This window comes from Nyctereutes procyonoides, unplaced genomic scaffold, assembly GCF_905146905.1.
Source record: "Nyctereutes procyonoides isolate TBG_1078 unplaced genomic scaffold, NYPRO_anot_genome, whole genome shotgun sequence".
NCBI classification, from domain to species: domain Eukaryota; kingdom Metazoa; phylum Chordata; class Mammalia; order Carnivora; family Canidae; genus Nyctereutes; species Nyctereutes procyonoides.
In genome coordinates this window covers 9,999,292-10,022,065 of record NW_026575037.1, presented here as the reverse complement: position 1 = coordinate 10,022,065, position 22,774 = coordinate 9,999,292, and the positions used below count along the sequence as shown (strand labels likewise).

General features: G+C 37.7%; 1 protein-coding gene across 3 annotated transcripts in view; it reads left to right on the top strand.

Moving 5' to 3' along the window:
- Window positions 1–22,774, top strand: part of RGL1 (ral guanine nucleotide dissociation stimulator like 1) — a 256,134-nt gene that overhangs the window by 171,146 nt on the left and 62,214 nt on the right. The gene's annotated exons all lie outside the window — the stretch shown is intronic.

The following is a 22,774-nucleotide window of genomic DNA, read 5'->3' as shown; positions in this document are numbered from 1 at the left end:
TCATCAGTAACCAGGACTCTTATTGGGTTGCTGGGAGAATTAAATATGCTAATATATGTGATGTGTGGAGTTCACTATTAGACCTATAGGAAGAAGCTAAGGGATGGTAGCTTCAATAATGAGGACGATAATATTAACAATCACTGTGCATTGACTGCTTTAAGGATATGCACATAAGTATTATCCCTGGTTTAAGTTGTTAGGTTACATGTTACCTACAACAGAGCAGTATATATTACAAGTCACACATTGATAATTCTGTTTTCTCCCTTAGTTTTGCTTTATTTATAATTAAACTTGACCTTTTAATAAATTATTAAATTGACTAAATATTGGGAGGAAGAAAGCCATCAGTCAAACAATTGTTTTAGAGACATGAGAGTTCTCATCTAAATCCTTATATTCTGGGGTTTCCTGCGTAAGAAAGGAAATGAGATAGGATGTTTTTGTTGGAGTAGTTGAATGCTGACTTCTAACTAGGTTTTTAAAAATTTTGAAAGTATTATATGCTCATGTGCTCATAGAAGAGTCTAAAAAGAAACATTCATGTTTACTCATATTTCTATGTTTTCCCAAATATCTTTTATTAGTTTTTTTAAAAAACTAGAAGTAGAAAAAAATTAAACAGACCATAATCTAATTAGGCAGATAACATGTATTAACATTTTAAAAATAGAAGTAATAGGGGCACCTGAGTGCCTCATTGGTTAAGCATCTGCCTTCAGCTCAGGTTATGATCTCAGGGCCCTGGGATCGAGTCTCATGTCGGGCTCCCTGCTCAGTGGGGAGTCTGCTTCTTCCTCTCCGTCTGCTACTCCCCCAGCTCCTGCTCTCTGTTGTTATCTGTCTCTCTCAAATAAATAAATAAAATCTTTTTTTAAAAAGAAGTAATCTACTATATATTTGTATATATAGTAATCACTATATATGTATATATGTGTATATATATACTATATATATGTGTGTGTGTGTGTGTGTATATATATATAGTGAAAAGTTCAATTCAAAAAATTATAGAAAGTAAATATTTTTTCCCTCAAGTTCCACTCCTCATAGGTAATCACTATAGATCATTCCTTTTGTATTCCTCAATTTTCCTGGGCATATATACATACACACATAAATACATATTTATATGTAAATATATGTTTGTTTATATATGATAGTTGTTAAAAATTATATATATATTTATATGATATAAAAGCTGTCCCACAACTTTGTTTTTTTACTTATCTGTCTTAAAGATTTCTTTTTAAAAAAGATTTATTTATTATTTGAATGAGAGAAAATGAGTCAGGGGAGGGGCAGGGTGGAGGGAGAGGATCTTAGGCAGACTCCCTGCTGAGCCTGGATCCCTACACTAGGACTCCATCTTATAACCCTGAGATCATGGCCTGAGCCAAAACCAAGAGTCCGAGATTTAAATGATTGAGCCATCCAGGCACCCTTGTCTTGGAGACTTTTTATTCCATAAGAGAATTAACATAGGCAAAAGGTTTAAAACAGTGGCTGGCATATTGAAAGCTCAAGAAATGTAAGGCATTGTTATTTGAAAATCACATAGAGATGGATTTACCATGGTTTTTTTAGTGGCTTTATAGTATTTATTGAATAGATTATTCTATGGATGGACAGTTACTTTCTCTAGTTTTTTGTTTTCAAAATTTTTAAACAATGCTGCAAAGAGTGTCTTTGAATATATATATCCTTGAGAGTTCTATAGGATAATTTCATTATATATGACATTTCTATCATCCATTTCTTTATAGGATAATTTTATTATCATATTATCAAAGGATGATTGATGGGGCAAAATACGTAAACATTTTAAAATGTGAAAGGTTTCACATTTCATTTGTTTGTTTGTAAATCACCCTCCAGAAAAATGTATGAACCACACTCCTGTCCACAAAGAATGAGAGTTCCCTGTTCCTGCGCTTTCCCCACATCCTTGTCAAATATGGATCTCTGTCATGATCTGTCCATTGAAAGCTCATTGTTTTTAAGTTTGTGTTTCTTATATTTGTGAGTTAAGTTTAGCATCTTTATTTTTTTTTATTTATTTATGATAGTCACAGAGAGAGAGAGGCGCAGAGACATAGGCAGAGGGAGAAGCAGGCTCCATGCACCGGGAGCCCGATGTGGGATTCGATCCTGGGCCTCCAGGATCACGCCCTGGGCCAAAGGCAGGCGCCAAACCGCTGCGCCACCCAGGGATCCCCAGTTTAGCATCTTTAAAGCACTTACTGGGCATTTGTGTTTTCCATTTATGTCTGTTCATATCCTTTTCTTACTTTTATTTTGGACTGTTGTCATCTAATTTTTGATCATCTCATTATAACTCTTAAACATTATGAAATTAGTTTTTTGCCTATCATATGTTAGAAATATCTTTCCTAATTTGTCCCTTGGAAATTTGCCCCTTTTTGTTTTATTTTATTTAGTTAGTTATAAAATCTTAAAAGATTTTATTTGAGAGAAAGAGAGAGCACAAGAGGGGGCTGGGGAGAGGGAAAGCAGACTCCCCACTGAGCAAGGGAACCCAATGCAGGGCTGGATCCCAGGACCCTGACATCATGACCTGAGCTGAAGGCAGACGCTTAACTGACTGAGCCACCCAGGTGCCTCTGCCCCTTGGTTTTATAAGTTGTTTATTAAAAGGTCATCTGGGTGGCTCAGTCAGTTGGGTGTTGAACTCCTGGTTCTCAGAGTCTGCTTACGTTTTTCTGTCCTCTGCCCATCTCTCCTGAGCTCTCTTGGATGCTCTCTCTCCCCCAAATAAATAAATAAATAAGTATTTTAAAATAATAAAAGTTGTTTATTAATATTTTCATGAAGACATTTAAAACAATTTTTTATGCAGTCATAGCTATCAGTCTTAAGTAAGGCCTTTAATAATGAAGTTCTATTCTAATGGGATTAAAGTTAGTGATAAGTGGGTTTTTCTTAAGGTATTTTCCTCACAGATGTAAGGTAGAGTGACATCATTTGGACTGATGATTATTCATATATTTATATTCAGGCATATTCACAAAATTCTTTCTGTCCTCTATCATACATTAATCTGAGCATGATAAGTCTGGACTTCATCATAGATAGGAAGTTCTGTTTTTTTGTTTTTTGTTTTTTGTTTTTTTTTTGTTTTTTTTGTGTGTGGTTTGTTTTGTTTTTTTTTTTTTTTTGCACAGCAGCAGTTAAAATGTTAAGCTTGAAGTATGAACCTGTTGTATAAGTACATAATTTCTTTCATTGTATAATATCTCACACCTATAAATAGAACTTGGAGAATTATATGAATTTTCTCTTTGCTATTTCATGTATATATAAAGGACACAGTATATGCAGTATACTTTTGGCCAACCGTATGGGGAAATAAGTCAACACATCAAAAATTCCTACAAGTTTTCTTTGGAATTGGCAACCTCTTCTACTTATAGGGTAACTCTACTGATAATAGGCCACAGATGTCCACAGTCAGTAAGGAGTGCACATGAGTTCCAGCTGTTCATCATAAATAGTGGACATACACACAGGAACTAGAATGTTTAGTCTGTGACTCACATACATCCAGCTTTTATTTGATGATTTTAAAAATCTTCTCTTTGTTTTATTATAGGAGATACCCATTTTTGGATTTTTCACAGCTTAATTGGATGACAGTTATTAAATAACACAGTCAACATGAATTCAAGTTCAAATGATGAATTCATAATTCAAATTCAGTTTAGTTCAAACTACCATTTAAGGTATAACTGAACAAGAGAATTAAGATTTATCTTGACCTGTTTGGATGGGCCATGGCGTGGCCTTAAATTTCACCTCGTAGTCCTGTCCTTTGCTTGCCTCTGAAATGAGTGGAATCAACAAGCTCTGAATGCCTAAGAATACCAGTATTCTGCAAGACACCATTAGGGTGAAACAGAAAGACTTGGTTGGTTCTCACCCTTGTGGTGAATGTACTGTGAAGCTGTTGGTCCTTAACCTCCAGGATGACTCATTCACTTGCAATACCCTCTACATAATTTGTGTTTAGAACTTTGTATTCTTTTTCTTAGGACACTTCAAATTCCATTTACTCTGCAAAACCTGGATTCACCCTGAGAACTTAATATTTTACTGCAAAAGATAAGGCTTAGAGTCATAAAACAAATAGACAACCACTTAAGATGGTGTAAAAAGAGATTCTATCATGTTCTGTAGACATTCAGAGAAATAAATCTCATTTATTTTGCTTCCTCTGTGGAAATTTGGATTTATCCATGTATGTACAAACTTCAACATGAATATTTTTTTCTCCCATTTCCTTTTCACTTAGATCTTGTGACCAGATGTTAATCTTCGTTTAATTTTAACCAAAATTCAGATTCTTTGGAACACTGGGTTTTTTAATTGGTTGTTGGGAGTTTTAATGTCTGTAATTGGGAGGTCAGCAATTAAATTGCACAAACTTACCTTCTCTGAATATAAGTTTGATATACTATTTTCTTGTCAGTAAATTGTGGTAAGGTTGTTTGTGAGTCTCTGATGTCATTTTTTTAAATGATTTCTCTTTGTTTCTTAATAGTAGATTGCTTATCTTTTGTGAAATCAACACTGAGAAGTTATTATAGGATGTGCTAATCCCTAACCAGTTAAGAATGGATTGAAGGCAGATGCTGCAGTCTTTATTTACCCCCAGAGGAAAGCTTATTTGTTTTTTGTTTTTGAGGAAAGCTTATTTGAAGTCAAGCTTTGATTTTCCTTAAGACTTCCTAACATGTGGCTTTTCTCATATGGAATTCTATGTACTTCGAAAAAAATCTTTTGTAGTTTTTTCATTTTGCTAATATGAGTCTTTCTGATTGACCAATAGACCAATAGACAGTGATTTTGAAGTCATATATGGCTAATTCCATATGTTTGCTTTATCTCGTGCTTGGGGTTATCAGCAGTTCACCAGGAATCATGTTTTCTGTGCTTGTCACCATGGCTTAGTTAATTCTAGGGCTCATTGACTTCCTTTTAACCTAAGAGAAAGTTTTGAATTGTGGCTTAGTTGTTTGTTTTAATGCTTTGAGATTTTTATTTTGTGTAACTTCAAACATCCATTCCACTTAAACATATATTCTTGCGCCATACCATTAAAATAATAGCATATAGGTCCCACTGAAAATACACAACCTCAGCTGTGGAGGAAACCTCCCTCAACTAGTGATCCTCACTGAGGACCATGAAATGTTGATCAGCATACCTAGATTTTTCTTTAGACAGCTGTCATGTTAGCTACTCTTGGGCCATTTATTGATCATTCTCTCTTTCTTTGATCCTTTCATATAAGAAGTAATCAGACTGCCAAGGACAAGCAGTATAGGGGTGAATGTGTCTCCAGAAACTTTTGCTACGCCATGTTGGCAGTTGGTTCACAGTTTGGAAAGGGGTATTTCAGATCTGTACCTGAGCAGATCTGAAATACCCCTTCATTTCATGTGAATTCTCCCAGTGGAGGACTTTTGGAAAGGATAAAGATTAAAGGCATCCATCAACACTATACTTTAAGACCAATCAGACTTGAATTTGCTAGCTTTAGGTCACAGGGAGGAGACTAATTCAGTGGGTCTTTGAACTTGTTTCTTCTTTCTGTATTTTTCTGGCGCTGCATTTTCACAGACTTTATCTCAGTTTATTTATTATTATATTACTTGCATGTTTACAGATAAGAAAACTGAGGCTCAGAAACATTGAATCAGAAAGTGGCAGAGCTAGAATTAAACCTACCTCTGAGTTGAAATCGCTTTCCAAGTATACCATATCACTTCCCATGATTTATTAATGCCATTTCAAGGGAGGGGATGATGGGATCCCCTTCAGGTATGCTCACTTGATTTTCCTTGGAAACTACATTGCTCTCTTCACATAATTGTGAGCAATTCACATGGACATCGGTGTTCCTATTTGTTCATTTATTCAAATGATAGTTACCAGATGTTTAATATATATCACATAGTGTTCTGTACAAGGTGCTGTGCATATAATAGTGGACAAACTGGTCATGACTCCTGTACTCTTCATACTTAATGGGTAGCCGGGGGACAGTAACATTAAATCATCATACAAACAAATGTATATGATCAAAATTTGTACAATCCTTGGGACATAAGAACTAGATTCTATGACAGAGACAATCAAGAGAGAATTTAGGGGGTGGATGTTACCCAACCAAAACTACATGTTGGCCAGTGAGTTAGGGTGATTAAATAGGTCATGGACCATCAAGGTTACTATTGGGTTTGTGTGTCTAAAGTGTTTCTTTTTGATGTGCTCAGGGCAAATCCACTGGCCTGAATCTGCTATTTCCCAAAGAGGACTCTTCTTGGAGGATATAGTAAATGAGAAAACTTGGGAAAATTTAGCAAATACATAATCACTATGGAGACAGTAATCTTAAGCCCATACTTTGATACCCGGAGTAGTAACACCTTCATATGTAAAATATGCTGTGCCAATAACCAGCAAGAATGAAGCTGACCTTGCTGAATGCAGCCAGTTCCCCCCACAGCGCAGAGAAAAGTCAATCAAATGTAAAGCCTGACAAAATAAGTCAGTCAGAGAAAGACAAACACCAAATGATTTCACTCATATGTGAAATTTAAGAACAAACAAAGGGAAAAAATGAGAAAGACAAATCAAGAAACAGACTTAATTGTAGAGAACAAACTCATGGTTGCCAGAGGAGTAGGGCTGGAGGGATGGGTTATATAGGTCATGGGATGAAGGCGTGCACCTGTGATGAGCACTGGGTATTGTATGGAAGGGTTGAATCACTATATTGTACATGTGAAACTAATGTAATACTGTATTTTAACTATACTGGAATTAAAATAAAAAATATAACGCTTGAAAACAGTTTGTTTATTTCCATAGACTTTGTCAGAAGTGCCAAATATGTTTCCATTTCCTTTCAGAGTTTTAGGATATTTATGGGAAAAGCAGTTTTCCTGTCTTTCTATTAGTCATGCGATTCTTGTGTGAGGCGTAGAGTGTAATAGTTTAGAGCATGGCTCAGCAGTGAGAAAATGAATTTGATTCCAGTTTTGCACTTCTTACTTGCTCCACAACATTGGGCAAGTTACTTTATCTTACTAGCTTCAATTACTTTATCTTACTAGCTTCAATTTCCATATCTTTAACATGTGAATGAAAAATAATCCTAATATTTATAGAGTTATTATGAGGTTTAAACTTGAAGATATAAAGTTCTTTTTTTTAAGATTTTATTTAGGGAAGGGGGAAAAAGATTTTATTTATTTATTTATTTGAGAGAGAGAGAGGCAGAGACACAGGCAGAAGGAGAAGCAGGTTCCATGCAGGGAGCCCAACATGGGACTCGATCCCCGGACTCCAGGATCACACCCTGGGCCAAAGTGCCTGCCTTTGGCAGGCACTAAACCACTGAGCTACCCAGGCGTCCCGTTATAAAGTTCTTAGTATAGTGGCTGGCAAATAATTAAGTGCTTAGGAAATTACCATTAGTTTTCCTTTCTTCATGGTACTTTCTACCACTGGAAATTACTTTTTAAAATTTATCTTGCTTATTTCTTGACTTTCTCCCCCACTTAGTGACTATGCCTATCTTGTTCACAGCTGTATCCTTAGGAATGGTATCTGGCAGTAGGTGCTTAGGAGCTATCTTCACAATGAATAAATAATGGTTTATATATTATTTATGCCTATTATGAGTATGTGCATTAGAAGGTACACTGTGGATATTCCCCAGCATCCTCCTCCATCTAGTGGGTCAGACAAATAAATCTGAAGAATACCATTACCGTCAAGGCAGTGGGCTCAATGTACTTTTAAAAAAGAGACTTAAAATATATATACAGTTAAGGTTCAGAGCAAAATTGTGGAAAGTACCAGGAGTTCTCACATACCTCCTGCCCCTACACGTGCCCCCACTATCAACGTCCTCACTAGAGTAGTACATTTGTTACATTCATTGATAGACACATCATTATCACCCAAAGTCTGTAGTTAAATTAAGGTTCAACTTAATATTGTACATTCAGTGGATTTGAACAAATGTACAATGACATATATTATAGTATATTATAGTATCATGTAGAATAGTTTCACTGTCCTAAAAATCCTCTCTGCTCTCCCCAACCCAGCCCCCGGCAATCATTGATCTTTTTACTGCCTTCATAATTCTCCTTTTTTTCAGAATGTGTGTCACATGGTTGGGAACATATAGTATGTAGCCTTTCACATTGGCTTCTTGCGCTTAATAGCATGCAATTGAGGCACCTCCCTATCTTAATAGCTCATTTCTTTTTAGTGTCAAATAACATTCCATTGTCTGAACGTACCACAGTTTTTTTATTCACCTACTGAAGGGAATCTTGTTTCCAAGTTTTGGCAATTAAATAATAAAATAAAAGTGCTTTAAATGTCCACTACAGGTTTTTGTGTGGACCTAAGTTTTCAGCTCCTTTGGGTAAATACCAAGGAGCAGAAATGCTGAATCATATGGGAAGAGTGTTTAATTTTGGAAGAAACTGTTAAACTGTCTTCCAAAATGGATGCATTCCCACTCAACAAGAGTTCCTGTTGCTTCACATCCTTGCCAGCATTTGGTATTGTCCATGTTTTGGATTATGGCCATTCTGATAGGTGTGTGATGTTATCTCATCATGTTTTAAATTTGCAGTTCCATAATGACATATCATGCTAAATATCCTTTCATGGGCTTACTTTGTCATCTGTGTATCTTCTTTGGCAAGGTGTCTATTTAGGTATTTTGCCCATTTTAAAATTGTGTTGTTTGTTTTCTTGTTGCTGAGTTTTAAGAGTTCTTTGTATATTTTGGATAACAGTCCTTTATTAGATGTGAGTTTTGCAGGTATTTTCTCTAAGTCTGTGGCTTGTCTTCTCATTTCTTGACATTGTCTTTTGCAGTGCAGAAGTTTTTAATTTTAATGAAGTCCAGTTTATCAGTATTTTCTTTCATGATTTGTGCTTTGGCTGTTGTATCTAAAAAGACATTGTCAGGGCACCCAGGTGTCTCAGTCAGTGGAGCAGGCAATTCTTGATCTAGGGATTGTGAGTTTGAGCCCCACATTGGGTACAGAGATTACTTACAAATAAAATCTTAAAAAAAAGAGGACATTGTTATAACCAAGATCATCTAAGTTTTCTCTTATCATCTAGAAGCTTTTTAGTTTCATGTTTTATATTTAGGTCTGTGATCCATTTTGAGTTGATTTTTGTGAAAGGTATAAGTAAGGTCTGTGTCAAGACTCTTTTTTTTTGCATGTGAATATCCAGTTGTTCTATCACTCATCATTTGTTGAAAAGACTGTCTTTTCTCCATTTTATTCCTTTTGCTCTTTTGTCTAAGATCAGTTGACTGTATTCATGTGGATCTATTTCTTGATTCTCTATTCTTCTCTATTGATCTATTTGTCTGTTTTCACCAATACCATATAGTCTTAATTACTGTAGATTTATATGGTAAGTATTGAAGTCAGGTAGAATCAGTCCTATACTTTGTTCTTCAAAATTGAGTTGGTTATTCTGAGTCTTTTGCCTCTACAAATAAACTTTAAAATCCATTCATCGATATCCACAAAATAACTTGCTGGGATTTTGGTTGAGAATGCATTGACATTGTAGATAAATTTGGGAAGAACTAACATTTTGACAATATTGAGTCTTCCAATCCATGAACATGGAATATTTCCCTATTCTTCTTTGGTATCTTTCATAGGAGTTTCATAGTTTAACCCATATATATCTTTTAAATTTTTTTTAGGTTTATGTATAAATTATGTATAATATTTCATTTTGAGGGAGATGCTAATGTGAAGGGTTTATGTGTTTTTAATTTCAAACTCTACTTGTTCATTACTGGTATATGGAAAACAATTAACTTTTGTATGTTAGCCTTGTATTCTGCAATCTTATTATAATCATGTATTAGTTCCCAGAGTTTTTGGTCAATTTTTTTCAGATCTCCACATAGATAATCATGTTATCTGCAAACACAGTTCTTCCCAGACTGTATACTTTTTATTTCCTTTTCTTGTTTTTTGTTTTTGCTTTTTGTATTAGCTAGGATTTCTAGATCAATGCTTAAAAGCAGTGGTGAGAGGGGACATCTTGCCTTATGTCTGATGTTAGTGGGAAAGCTTTGAGTTTCTCATTGGTAAGTATGATACTACCTGTAGATTTTTGTAGATGTTATTTATCAAGTTGAAATTTTTCCCTATCCCTAGTCTGTTGAGAATTTTATCAGGAATGAGTGTTTGATTTTGTTATATACTTTTTCTGTATCTATTAATATGATCATGTGATTTTTCTTCATTAACTGTTGATATTGTGGATTACCTTAACTGATTTTCAAATGTTGAACCAGTTTTGTATGCTTGGAATAAATCCAACTTGGTTATGGTGTGTAATTCTTTGTTTATATTGTTGGATTCAATTTGCTTTTTTTTTTGAGAATTTTTACATCTATATCCATGAGACATATTGGTCTGTAGTTTTTTTTTTTTTATACTGTCTTTGTCTGGTTTTGGTATTAGGTTAATACTTGCCTTATAGAATGAGTTAGAAAATACTACCTCTGATCCTATCTTCTGGAAGGTTTTCTAAAGAATCAGTATAGTTTCTTCCTTAAATGTTTGGTAGAATTTACCAGGATACCATCTGGACCTGGTGCTTTCTATTTTGGAAGGTTACTGATTATTGATTTAATTTCTTTAATAAATACAGATCTATTCAAATTGTTTATTCTTGTGTGAGTTTTATATAGATATGAATTTCTGTTTTTAAAGATATTAAAGGAGGGCAGGCAGAGGCAGAGAGAGGGAGACTCAGGCAGGAAGCCCAATGTGAGACTTGATCCCAGGACCCTGGGATCATGACGTGAGCTAAAGGCAGACACTTAACCCACTGAGCTACCTGAGCACCCCTGTAGATATGAATTTCTGACCTATATCATATTTCTTTTCTCTGAGGAACTTGTTTTAATGTTTATTGCAAGGCAGATCTACTGGCTAAATATGCCCTTGATTTTTTTTTTTTCACTTGAGAAAGTCTTTATTTCTCCTTCACTTTTGAAGGATAGTTTTAAAGGGTACAGAATTCTAGGTTTGGTGGGGTTTTGTCTCAACCTCTTAAATATTTCACTTCACTCTCTTCTTACTTGCACAGCTTCTAAGAAGAACTTGGATATAACTCTTTATAGGTAAAGTGTTTTTGTTTTGTTTTGTTTGCTGTGATTTTTTTCAAGATTTTTTTCTTTGAAAACTTTCTGAAGTTTGAACATGGTATGCCTAGGTGTAGTATTTTGGGCATTTATCTTTCTTGGTGTTCTTTGAGCTTCTGAATTTGTGGTTTTGTGTCAGACCTTAATTTGAGGAAATTCTTATTCATTATTCCTTCAAATATTCTTTCTGTTTCCTCTTCTTGTATTCCCATTATCCGTAAGTTATACTCTTTGTAATTGTCTCATAGAGTTTGATATTCCGTTCTTTTTGGGGGGATTTTTAAATTTGTTTTTGTGTGTTTGTGTGTGTTTGTTTACTTTTCTGTTTTAGGAGATTCTATTTTCATATTCTTACATGTAGACATTCTTTCTTCAGCCATGCCCATATACTAGTGGGTCCATAAAAGGAATTCTTCATTTCTTTTTTTAAAAACTTATTTATTTATTAAAGAGAGAGAACATAAGCAGGGTGAAGGGCACATGGAGAGGGAAAAGCAGGCTTCTCACTGAGCAGGGAGCCCAACTCCGGGTTCAATCCTAGAACCCTTGGATCATGACCTGAGCTGAAGGCAGATGCTTAACTAACTGAGCCACTCAGGCACTTGCATTATTCATTTCTGTTATAATGTTTTTTTATTTCTAGCATTTCTCTCTTATTCTTTATTTCCATTTCTCTGCTTATATTATCTATCCATGTATATTGTCTACTTTTTCCTTTCAATTCCTTAGCAAGTTAATCGTAGTCTTAAAAAATTCCTAATCTTTCTGCCATTCTTGCTATATCTGACTCTGGTTCTGATGCCTGTTCAGTCTCTCCAAAATGTGTTTGTTTTTTGTTTTTGCCTTTTAGCATGCCTTGTAATATTTTGATAAAAGGTGGATATGATGTACCCAGTAAAATGAAATTGGTCTTTCATAATGTACTTGAAATATGAGGAGAAGGGAAGCTTTCTCTAGTCCTATGATTAGGTTTCAGTCTAATGGTGAGCCTGTGCCCCTGGACTGTGAACTTCACCAGTGCTTCTTAGTTGCTTTTTCTCCCCACTCTCTTTTAGTGAAAGGATGGCTAGGGGGTCCTAGGGGAGATGGATATTTCCCTTCCCCTATGTGGAAGGCCAGAAGAGGCTAGAGCAGGACATTTTCCTTCCTCTGGGTAGACTAGGCTCTGGTAAAATAGTTTGTCCTAAGAGCAGGTGTTCTTGAGAAGAATAGAGAAGTCTGGTATATTTTAAGATGGTTCCTTTTTACCTTCCCTTGATAAAGTACCAGGAAACTTTTTTTAAAAAAAGATTTAATTTATTTACTTGAGAGAGGGAGAGAGAGCACAGTGGAGGGGAGGGGCAAAGGAAAACAGGCAAGGGGAGAAGCAGACTCCCCACTGAGCAGGGAGCCCAACACAGGACTTGATCCCAGGACCCTGAGATCATGACTGGAGCCAAAGGCATATGGTTAACTGACTGAACAATCCAGGCACCTCTGTCCAGGAGACTTTTATCTGGTATTTACTGTGGGAATTTGGTCAAGTTCCTGGAGGTAAAACTCAAAAGCGTGGCAGTACATCTTTGTCTGGGTCCCCTGTAGTTTCTCTCTCTTAGTCTCGTCCACAAAGAGTCTCCAACAATTCATTAATTACAGTTCAGGTTATCCTATCCTGGCACTGGTTTACATGGAATTTCTGCTCTGATAAATTGTGATTATTTGTATCTGCCTGTCTCTTCAGTTATGAGAAGCTGTGGTTTGCCCTGTCACCTCCCTTTTCTGATGGACCTAAGAATAGTTCATTTTCCTGTTTGGTCAGCCTTTCACTTGTTTTTAGGATGGAGTGGCTACTTGTAGCCCCCTTACATATTGGATTGGAAACTGGAAGTTCTTTTTTAGCCATTTTTAAATCATGTTCAATTTCTTAATGTTGAATTTTAGGAGTTTTTTGTATATTTTGGATAATAGTTCTTTATTATATATGTCTTTGGAAAATATTTTCTACCTCTTTGTGATTTTCTTCTCATTTTCTTTTCTTTTTTTAAAAAAATTTTATTTATTTATTCATCAGACAGAGAGAGAGAGAGAGAGAGAGAGGCAGAGAGACATAGGGAGAAGGAGAAGCAGGCTCCCTATGGGGAGCCTGATGTGGAACTTGATCCCAGAATCCTGGGATCACGAACTGAGCCAAAGGCAGACGCTCAACCACTGAGCCACCCAGATGCCCTTCTTCTCATTTTCTTAAGCAAATGTACAATATTAAGAAAAATCCTTTTTGCCCCTGGTAGCTGTGAGGTGGTCATAGTGAATGAACATTCTTTCAAAAGCTCATAACACAGATACATTCAGCTCTTAGATACTTTCTTAGCATGAGAAGTTGGGTAAGCATTTTGAGATTTTTTGAGATGTTAAACTTCATTTTAAAATAATTTTAAAATTTAGTTCTGGAACAGAACTATCCACTTGCCCAGTATTCTTAGATTTGTGCTTATATGTAATGCTCATGAGGTTCCATCTCTTCTTTCTCTTTTAGTGGGAAGCAAAGTTTCTAATATCTTCCCTCTGCTCTTTCAGGTCCAAGGACAGAGAGTTATGAGCAAAGAGCTCTTGGGAGCAAATACTAGCAGATCTAACCTACTTAGACTAGGGCCTCATTGCATCTCACAATGGTAACTAGAAGTCAATTCCAGTTGCTGGTCTCTTACAGCAATAACACTTATATTAAACGTTACCATTAAACCGATAACATGATTTTTATTATGCTTCGGCTTCTTCTGAAAGTTATTTATATCTAACTTCTATCACTTACATGGGAAAGTTTGTCAAAATAATGCTGTGCCATTTTCTTCATTTATTTTAGTAACTCCCCTCTCCAACTCATTGCAACATTAAGTTGAAACAAATAGAGTGGTTTACCTATTGAGTCTTTTGTCCTAGTATCCATGAAACAGTTGAGATTTATTGGTCAGTTGGCTTCAGGATGTTCATCCCGTTCATATAGTGGGAAAGCTTTCAGGAAATCCTAACATTCTTTTGTTTCCTTTTCCAGCTTAAAACACAGACATACTGGATATCCTCCTAGGGTGAGAATTTCTTAGAAAATAAAAGCCATTTCTAATATTTGTGTCATATCAGATGAGTTTAAATAGATTTCTCTAGGTTTGAGTGTTGATGACTCCACAGGCAAGAAAACCCTTGGATAGCATAGATGTTATAGGTTTAGAAAAGAAAGGCAATTTGATGAAAGATAAATTGAACTCATATTTTATTTCCTGTGACTACAAGATAAAAATATTTGCTGATAGAAGAGGTTTATAACAAGGGCTATGAGCATCTTTTTCTATCAGTGCTTCTAACATTGAAAAGAGCATTGAAAACTTCTATGAGGCATGTCCTTAATGAAAGGTAGCATATTCTTGCTGGTTCATGCTTTATCAGGTGAAGAAAAACAGGTTTAGCTCATGAAATGATAAAAGATATAATATTTATAATAACTTACATAATCAACCATGACAGACAGGATAATGCCCACCCCAAGAATGTCCAGTATTAATCCATGGAATATGAATATGTTGGGTTCCAGGCAAAGCAGAATTAAGGTTGCTAATTAGCCGATCTTAAAATAAGGAGATTATCTGAGTGGGTCCAATGTAATCACAAGGGTCCTTAAAAGTGAAAGGTGGAGGCAAAAAAGAGAATCAGAAAAAAAGATGTGAGGATGGACAGGATCAGAGAGATGTTATGTTGCTGGCTTTGAAGATGGAAGAAGGGGACAATGAGTCAATGAAATGGGCAACCTCTAGAAGCTAGAAAAGGTAATTAAATGGGTTATCTCCTAGAGGCTCTTGAAAGGAACACAGTCCTGCTGATACCATGTGTTGGACTTCTGACCTATGCAACTATAAAATAATAAACTCGTGTTGCTTAAGCCACAAATTTGTAGTAATTTGTTGTGGCCGAAATCGAAAACTAATACAGTACCAATAAAATTTTTGGTCTATTGGAGAAGTTGTTAAAAACACAATTTGTTAAAAACAGGGAATCCTTGTCAGAGAGATTGACTCCAAAAATCTAATGCTCATAGGCTACTCAAGGAAGCTAAAGATCAGGTGTTCATTCACCCTCATCTTTGTTCTGTGTGGGACCTCATGCCCTGGTCAGCCATGGCTCACTTGGTCCTGGGAAGCATGGAAGGAAACAACAGACAGGGTTTAGCCTCAACAAGACAAACACTGTTACTCTTTTCTCTCTGTGACTATGCTATTGCTTTAGGTTAACCAGAAAAAAATCATTTGGTACTGTTTTAGAATTACACTCAACCCATAATCACTTGAGGGAAAATGGAAATAAGTTCCCTTCCTTCCTCAGTTGGTTGTCTTTGGCAAATCCTTATTTCTTTTTGCCAAATGGACCCAACTTTCACCCAGCAGCACTGTGGGAATTCTCTGTGGGAACATGTGGTGACCATAGAACCCTAGCTTAATGGGCTGGTAGTAATGGTTCTGTGAAGTAGACCCTGAAAGGATGCTGTCAAAAGACTTCACCTCAGGTCATAACAGCCTAACTTTCTTTTCTTGACATGAGATAAAAAAATGTTTCTATGAAGTAGCTTTTCTTCTTTCTTTCTTTCTTTCTTTCTTTCTTTCTTTCTTTCTTTCTTTCTTTCTTTCTCCTTTTTAAAAAAATTTCGCTTGGCAAAGGAAGAGAAGACATAGTTATCCTTATTTTGTAGAAAAGAATACCAAATTGCCCGGCAACATTTGTTTGTTTGTTTTTAAATGTGCATTTGTTTGGAACCCACAAAATAAAACTGACAAAAAAACCTGAAAGGCAAGGTACATATATCCTGAAGAATAACTGGAATATATTCCAGTTTTCAGTTCAGCTTTGACAATCTAAAGAAGTGGTCTTGACCGTTTTCTAGCAGTTAGTGGGAGGGATTGATCACTAGCCCCTTTAGGAATTCGCTAGAAAACTATGGATCAGCCATATAGGGGGGAAAAAACACATCATCAAATTTGCATACTGTTTTAGGGGTTCCCAGACTTCCGCAAGTTCATCTAAGAACCCTTCAGGCAGGGATCCCTGGGTGGCGCAGCGGTTTGGCGCCTGCCTTTGGCCCAGGGCACGATCCTGGAGACACAGGATCAAATCCCACGTCAGGCTCCCGGTGCATGGAGCCTGCTTCTCCCTCTGCCTATGTCTCTGCCTCTGTCTCTCTCTCTCTCTGTGTGACTATCATAAATAAATAAAAAAATTTAAAAAAAAAGATTTAAAAAAAAGAACCCTTCAGGCATAGGCTTCCCAGTATGGGTGATGGGACACAACATGTGGGTGGCCATTATGAGTCAGAGGAGCGGGGCATGGCTTCTACCTTATATCATTATGGGCCAGATATCTATGGTTCTGGAACTTAAATTCATTGATGTCCTTCAAGTAAATTTAATGGTTTAAAAGACGTGTCTGAATCTTTAAAAAGGGCTTTTTTTTTTTTAGTTAATTTTGTTTTTCTTATCACTTTTCTCTTATTTCACATTTCCCCCCCCCCTTTTTTTTTACCTGTGTGTGTATGTGTGTGAGCACATGTACATGTATGTGTGTGCACAGGAGAGAACTTAGCCCTTAAGAATGACATGTGAATTGATGCTATATTGAGGTTTTATAGCACAGGGAAGAAGAGTGATCCTAAAAATGATGGGATGCCACAGCCCTACCTTCATATTCATTATATGAGGTTTTACATAACGTATTTCCTGAGGTTCTTGATGAGCTCTGCAGTAGCACCTTTTTGTGGTTGGGGAAAAAAAACTGAGCCACAAGCTTGCACTGATTTGTTAGTAATGTATTAGTTCATTTTAAACCTAAGGCAAATCTTGATCCCCTTAACAGACTCTGTGGTTGTCCGAGCATTGCCCTCTCGCCACCCCAGACACACCCCATTTCTTCTATTGTCCTTCATTGTGGCCACAGCCATGGTAGCATGCTAGCAAAATGTATTGGCAGCTGATTGTTTACAGTTGCTATGCACTAGAATTGGAAGGAGGAGATACTGATGAGCCACCAAGCTGTAGTGGTGGATAATGGACCAAAAGGGAGAAATGGATGACAAGGACTTGGAATGGAAAAAAGAAGAAATCTTACAGCAAGGGTGGGAGACCCATCACACGTAAGGAATAATTTTAAATTTGGATGGAAGCAAGTTATAGCAAGAGGGATGTCTTGATTTTCATTCCCTGGAAGAACAGGGATTATAAACTCTTTGTCCTTTTGGTCTCCTCTTCAGACAGTTTTGGGTTGGGGCCAGGAGTGAAGGTATTATTCTCAAGGAAAATTTTATAACTGTGAGGCATTTTGTAACTGTGAAGTGCAACAGAAATACTAGGTACTCTTTGTTGCTAATGTTGCCTTGACTGTCTGGGACTGTGATGGAGATAATGTGGAGCATTGCAGGGCATCGAAGATGCGAGGCCCTTCACACAAAGACCTAGAGGAGAGGACAGTAGCTCATTCTGGGTCTTTTTGTAACCATAGTAAAAGTGCCTAGAGAACCAGATCTTATGAGTGGAAAGCACATTGCTGGGTTCTGTGCTCAGTATTGCTGGCACCTTGCAAGAGAACAAAGAGTCTTTGACCTTTGTCTTCTCCTTAAATAACAAGCTCCATGTTGGTAAGAAGACCTTTCCAAAGTAGGCTTGGTGGCGATGACCCAGTTCTGAGGTCAGACTTGGGTGGAGAGTGCCTGCCGTGAAGGGTATTATTTAGAGTGATTAAATACAACCCTCTTACTGATCTGTGAATACAGTCCACAGTCTTCAAAGCTTCGTTGGTGTTCCAGACATCTGCTGGCTTTTTCACCCGTATCATTCTCCTGAGTCAAGGTCAGCTTCTGAACATTTTCCTCCTACCTGACCTGTGTTCCCATGGGTCAGTTAAAGAAAACCGCCTTGGGTGTTCATGGGCTGGGGTTTATTAGAGGAACAGAGACTCCAAGAGGCCCCAGAGTCAGCAGCTTCCTGTGAGGTCTCGCTTCCCTCTCCTTCTTCCTCTCTGGTTTTGCATCCATCCCCAGTAAGTGGCTTTCTCTCCATACCTTCCTCCCCTACTCCTTTCCTTTCTTTCCAGCAGGAGATGATATCAGTTCATTCATTTAACAAATGTTTACTAAATGTATGCAAAGAACATGCTTCATTGCTGGCTCGGGATATAGCAGTGAGCAAGATGAGAGAATGAATCCAGAGTCCTCACCATGGCCTCTCAGGCCCTCATGATCTGATGATCTGTCTCTGTCACCTCCATGCCTCAGCCCATTCTCTCCCCTTTACTTCATTGCTCCTTATTCACTGGTGTTCTTGATCATCTTGTCTGAATATCTTGTGTGAGGTAGCTACCTCGGACCCTCTTACCAAGTCTGATCAACCCTATCTGCTTTGTTTCTCTCCATTGTACTTTTCACTCGCTGACTTGGTATATACATGCACTAATTATCATTTTATTGTTTACCTCCCCCCACTTCAATGTACGCTCCATGAAAACAGGGCCTTTGGTTTGTTCACAGCTGTATCCCCAATGCCAAGAATAGTACCTGAATGTAAACCTTAACAAATATTCCTTGGTTGAGGACTAAATGACAGATTGGGCAAATGAATGAAAAGCATAAGGTTTCCGACCTCAAAGAAGTTATAATCTAGTGCATTGGAGACAAATTTAATAAGATAACTTGAGCTTGTATGATCTGATAGCGACTCAGACTGTGTTCTAGAGTCTGACTGTCAGGGTTCAAATCTCTGTTCCGTTTATTAGCTGTGTCTTCAAGGGAAAATTACCTCAGCTCTTGGAGCCTCATTTTCTCATTTGTGAAATACGAGTAATAATAATATCTCATAGGATCATTGTGAGATTTAAATGAAACCATCCATATGAAGTGCTTAGCGCAGTACCCGGTGTGTGGTACACACTCAGTAATTATTTTCTGTTCTTGTTATTGAGTCACGTGGTGGAATCAAGTGGAGGCTGAAAAGCTTCTCAGGATTTTCCCCATCCTGGTCTGGTGTTACTGAGCCTTTTCCATTGGGGAGTAAAAGTTCGAAAGTCTCCCCCAACCAGAGAGAGTGTCCCTGAGGACAACTTTATCTTAGGATTTCTTTGAACCACAAATACTTCTGTCCTCCCTTCAGACACATATTAAACATTTCATTTACCCAGATAGGCTCCTAACAATAATATCTGTCCCCTCTGGAAATAACTGTTTCCTGTTTAAATATCAGCAACCAGTTAAACATTATGGTTTTATTTTGCTTTTTCTAGTAATTTTTAGGCCTCAGTAAATAATGGCTTAAGACTGTGCTTAAGAGGCATCTGTAAATCTTTTGCCTTGTGATAGAGGGAAAAAACCATGTCAAAAGTCATTCTGACAATTTGTATTTTAATTTAAGTTTTATGAGTTACCATTTAAAGAAGGCTGGTTTCTCATTGGCAAGCCTTCTTAAGAGATTGAAGCTTTGATCTTAAATCCTGGGGAGACTTTGCAGAAATTGGAGGTGACATTGTTGACAGATTGGTCTGTAGCTATTCTACTGCCATTAATTAAACACACACACACCCCTTTTATTTACTCCCCTGGAGTAAATGAATTGAACTTGACTTTGGTTTTTGATGGGAAGCTATGAGAGGGTCCAGGAAACATCAAAGAAATGCTCTTAATCTAGTAAAACTAACTCTCAAATGACCTAGCTTGAACATTAAAGAGTTCTTGATTCCAGTGCTAGTCTAGTTTCTTTTCTATAAGGCGTTAATTCTCTTTAATGATTAGAAATGTGCGAGGGCAAGTAATCATCCCCTCCCCATGAAATTCCAGAGGGTTACAGACTCTTTAATTTTATCTCACTCTGAATGTCTCCTTTGTAAAACTATATATACATTGTGTTTTTTTGTCTTTTAATACTGCTTATACCTTCAAGAGCTCAGATTTAAGATCTTAAAACTTTATTTATTTATTTATTTTGCATTTCAGTTTTAGATTCAATCTCAGCTATCCTAAAGCTGTTTTTTTTTTAATGATCTTAGGCATTTAGGAATGAAGGCACGGATAGGTTATGAGCAAGCCTATAACTTGCTCATAACCTATCCGTGTATAAGCAAGAAAGCAAAATGATGCCCTTGCAGTGACAAATCTAAGCCTAATAGTTGAGAAGTCTGTTTTCATATCTGCTTAGAGAACCCCACCAGACCATTCATTTGCCCCCAACCAAGTAGCCGTCAGCATGCCTACTGGGTGCGCAGCACCATTTGAAGCACTAACGAGTAGTGAGCAAAAGAGAAATCTTTTTCTCATGGAGTTTGTGTTCTAATATAGTGAACACGGTAACTAAATCACACCATATGTGAGAAGGTGCTAAAGGCTGTGGAGGAAAATAAAGCAGTGCCATGAATGTTGGTCTTACATAGGGTGACCAAGGTAAGCCTCACTGATAAAGCGACATTTAAGCAGAGACCCACAGGAGATGAGGGAGGTGCTGGTGGCACAGGGGTGGGAAGAGGAGCACACTGATTCTGAGCCAGGAGGATGCCCAGATGTGGGTGGAGCATCAGGGAGGCCAGTGAGGCTGAGGGAGAGTGAGTGGGGATAGGAGACATGGTCAGAGGCATGAGAGCAAGTTCTTTAGGGCTGCATGAGGAAGGTATGACTTTGGTATTTCTTTGGAATTGAAACAGGAGCTAGAGGAGGGTTCTGAGCTGAGCAGTGACATGGTGGGATTTACATCATTCAGGATCTCTGTGCCAGCTGGGCTGAAGGCGGGAGACTGATTAAGTGGCTGTTGCATTGATCTAGACTAAAGGTAGTGGTAGTCTGAGCCAGGGTGGAAGTGATGAGAAGTGTTAAGATTCAGGATATGTCAGAAAGGCAGAGCCCTAATGATTTCTTGGTGGATTGGGTGGAGGACAGCCTGAGCACCTGGACTGTGCATACTGCCACATGTGCCCTGCCTTCTTCCTGATGGTCCTCACTGGTCTCCAAAGTATTGTCAAGCAGTCATTCTGGTCCTGATTATGAATTTGTAGACACTCCAGTGGCTGAGTGAAATATCCCCTGGGGTCTTCTGAGCAGAAGTTCCAAACAGATAGTACCAGGTTAATTAATGAGAGTGAACCTCATTCACCAGCATAAGTTGCTTAGTCCATTTCCACAGTGTCTGACTGCACCTGTGGTATTCCATTCTCAGAGGAGACCTGTGATAGGTGCTCAAGTCATCACAACCAGCAGCTCAGCTCTGAGTCTGAAGAATGTGGAGAAAGAGCAGCAGAGTATGAGGAGCTAACATGAAGGCAAGGAAGAGGAAGACCAGGAAATTTTTAGTACGAACATCTCAAAAAGGAAAATTATCAGGAACACATTTTTCCCTTTCCATCTCTTGTAGCTTCCAGCTGGAAGATAAAAGGTGCAGTATTTCCTGGATAACCAGAGAGAGAATTAATGAACTAACATGGACTATGACAAAAACAAAAAGATTAAGTCTCACGTTTAGTCACTGGGGGCTGGCAGGAAAAGAGATTATGGATCTCTCTAGTCAGATAGGTGGAAGGTACAGTGACTCCCCCAGAGCCCCACTCTTCACTGCACTCACCCTAATCTTTCCTACTTACATAAACCACAAAGCCTGTTGTGAGTGAAGGTGAATACATGGTTCACTATGATGGTGGCCAAGGAGAAAGCCAAAAAATCTGTTTGTTTAGGAGAAATCTCATTTCCCATCCCTGCCTTACTCACATGAGGCTGAAAATCTTAATCTAAGTTCTTATCTCCGGAAAAGCAAAGGGTGGCTCTGGAAGCCCTCTAAATAACAGGTGCAGGCAGAATGAAAAGGAATAGGGAGGGTGGAGGCCCGTGGAAAATAGGTTTAAGAGGCCAAGAAGTCCATAAGGCTGATGAGCTCCGGAGAGGAGCCGGTGGATGGGAGGGGGGGGCTGATGCCTCAGGGGGCAGCCTGGAACCTACTGGGATAGGGTGATAGGGAGACCAGATGGGCTGGCATTCAGTCAAACCAGATGGTGGGCTTTTATTTCTAAAAGGATTTGTAAATCCTAGGAACAAGGAACATAAGGGTACTGGGGCCTTTAATCCCATTAGTAGAAGACAAAAGTGTTCCTTTTAAAAATGTAAACCCACCAATTATAGAATTTCTATGATCAAAACTTTGGGACAGAGTACCAGCTTGTGAGATACCAAGGAATCTCTGGATTCTTCATTCAGGGGAAGAAAAACTGCAAAAATTTGTCAGGGCATTCATTATAAGTTCATAAAAAGAGTCCTCAAGAATTTAAAGTGTATACTTGCAACCAAACAAAATGCGATGTATTTGTATGAAATAGGCTTGCTTACATATGGGGTTGGAAGAACAGCCAACTGTAATTAGGGGCCAATTAATTATTTAGTAAATTTTGAGTTTTTTAATGAGACACATTTTTAAAATGTAGACACCTATTGTTTCTAAAAAATCATCCCCCTGTGTCGCCTTCCCCAATTGCCAGCCTCCATGTCCCCGCAGCTGC